This window comes from Episyrphus balteatus, chromosome 2, assembly GCF_945859705.1.
Source record: "Episyrphus balteatus chromosome 2, idEpiBalt1.1, whole genome shotgun sequence".
Classification (NCBI taxonomy): domain Eukaryota; kingdom Metazoa; phylum Arthropoda; class Insecta; order Diptera; family Syrphidae; genus Episyrphus; species Episyrphus balteatus.
This window is the reverse complement of record NC_079135.1, coordinates 572230-574887: the sequence shown is the minus strand read 5'-3', so window position 1 is coordinate 574887 and position 2658 is coordinate 572230. Positions and strand designations below refer to the sequence as shown.

Sequence of the window (2658 nt, the reverse complement as noted above, 5' to 3'; positions counted from 1 at the left end):
ATACACCCGAGCTAAACGACGAAAACGATTGTTATATACTCACTCACAAGTAAACAGTATCTTCGATTTCTAATTATGAGAAGACGTGGACAATTTGAAGATTGTAGTGCTTATATGAAAATTTAAATTTTGAATAAAAAACAAACATAAATAAGTTAATCTTTTGCAGCGAACTAGTAGGCTCTTAGCCACGCTATCGGTCAAAAGATTAAACAAAAATGTAAGTTAAAGAAAATGAAAACTGAATCTAATTAAAAAAAGTTAAATATTAGAAAGAGAAAAGGAATTAAGTTTATCTTTTGCAGCGAACTAGTAGGCTCCCAGCCACACTATCGGTCAAAAGATAAAACCAAAAAAGGAAAGAAAAAAAATAAATCTAATTTGAAAGGTAAGAGAAATATAAGTATTTAAGGAACAGAGAGAGAAAAGGTCCGAAGCAACAGACTAGACGAGGATCACACCCATCTACTGGACATCTTATCCTTACTCAAACTGAGAAACCAAAAAAAATTATATTTACAATTTAAGAAAAGCAAAAAAAATATTAAATGAAATCAACCAGGAAATAATCGATACCTGCAGCAGACTAATCGAGGATCTCACCCAATTACTGGTCAAGTTCTCGAATTTATTTTCCTGATGCCATTAAGAAAAATAAAAAAAATTTAAAATTGAGAAAAAAAAAAAAAATTAAAAGAAAAAAAATAAGAATTGAATGTAAAATAATTCAGCACTAACAACTTGCATTGAACCAACGCGACTCAAAAATCAAAAAAAAATTATAAATTTTTTTTAAGTTTTTCAAAAAACAAGACAAAATCGGGCCCCACGTTGGGCGCCACCTGTAACGTACTCTCGAGATGTTGTCGAGTCGGAGATGAAAATTTAAGAAAACTTCAACCCCAAAACCACCCACTCCATACACTACCAGTAGGGTTCAGAGCTTACAGGGACTCTAAAACCTACATGGAAGCAAAAGTGGATGGGTGTCCTGTTCCCTAACCGCGCGGCATGCTTGCATGGCCAAAGGTTAGCTCGTCGGTGGGGGGGATTCTTGTAGCCAGGGAACTGGACGGCCGTTACGTTTTCATGCCGTTGAAAATTGTACGAAAAATATCGCGAAGCTGATTTGTCCATTATTATTTTTACAACCTGAAAATATTTTGTTTCCTTGTGAAAGTGAGGAGAGCCAGATGTATTGCTCTCAGAGGACTATCCCACCCTATAGTGTCACACATTCCTACTCTATGAGCAGGTCCATGTGACCAACCTAGTTACCACGGCCTCAATATTTGTAGCAACCCCAAAAGAACAAAATAAAACAAAAAAAATAAACTAAGTTCTCATTTTGCCGTTATCGCCTTATAGCTCACTCTTGTGAGAGCCACATCCATTGTATTTTTGTTCTTCGTTGTTTATAATTCACATTTGGTCATTTCCTCCTGATAATGTGCACACCATCGCAGGATTGAGTTTTTGTTGTTGTTTTGTTATGATTTTGCTTATTTATTTTAAAGCTAGACTAAAATAGGGTAAAATAGAAAAAAGAAATTTGAACGAATTGAATGTACAAGGTCAAATAGTAGATATGCAATAATTTAAGATTTATAAAACTTTTTTTTTTATTTTTTTACTTGAAAGAAAGATTTTTAGGTACTTAGCTTTTATAGGTTTTGTGATGATTTTTTTTTTGAAACGTGATGAGATGAAGGCTCAGGTAGAAGATGATTTTATATGTTTTTCCTGGATATTGCTTATTTAGGTTATAAGTGCAATTTTAGATGTTTTCCGAGGATGAAAGTTTGGATGATTTTGATTGTTGAGTTGAGAGTGTGTGTTGTATTTTTTTTTTGCTGTTAATTTTATTTAGTCCTTGCAGGATTTTTAAACAGGATCAAAAAAAATAAAAATATGTACTTTTTTTACACATTTAAATAAAATAAAGGTGCCAAGATGGAGATTTTGGGGGTGATTTTTTTTTTGTTTGCTCAGGCTGCGAGTCAAATAGTTTTTTTTTTTCTGAATTTGGGCGATATTGTGCGGCTTAGCAAAAAGAGCACTTTTAGACTTTAAAAAGTCTGATTGGATGGTCGGGTTTTTAGTTTCGAATCGAATTCGATCGATTTTTACTCTGGAGCACCTGATTGAAAAATTACATTAATTTACATGTTCGTATCTAGGTACGTAGAGTGAGTAAACGAAAAATGTCTCACCTTTAATTTTAAGCAGTAATGTTTAATAAAACACCAAATTAATGTAGGTATGTAGGTGTTAATTAAAACAATTAGAATTTTCTCCACCTGGAGCACCTGGTAGAAAAAAATCACGAGGGCAAGTATTAGGGTAAAATGTAAAGCCAACTCAATTAAAAAAAATCTCACCTTTTAAAATAATTGGGTTTTGCGCACAAAAGTAGGTATTGTTTTTTTTTTTTTTTTAAGATAACAATTATTTGTAAAAAAAAAACTTGAAAAAAAAAACTTTAAATTAAACTTTTTTAAAAAAAAAAACACTTGTAAAAAAAACTTCTTGTATCTTTGACTCGGATATAACGTATAACGTGTAATGTACGGAAAAAATCACCAAAAAAAGGAAAGATTATGATTTTCTTGAACTATTTATACCCTTGAGTAGACTCACAGGTTCCCTCACACATAC

General features: G+C 32.2%; 1 long non-coding RNA gene across 1 annotated transcript; it reads right to left on the bottom strand.

Moving 5' to 3' along the window:
- Nucleotides 1-1398: 1398 nt before the first annotated feature.
- On the bottom strand, nucleotides 1399-2454 carry LOC129908571 (uncharacterized). Its single transcript, XR_008771297.1, has 3 exons — nucleotides 2382-2454; nucleotides 2214-2309; nucleotides 1399-2140 (listed from the first exon to the last, which is right to left on the bottom strand). It is a non-coding gene; the product is annotated as an uncharacterized LOC129908571 (long non-coding RNA).
- Between the last annotated feature and the right edge of the window lie 204 nt (nucleotides 2455-2658).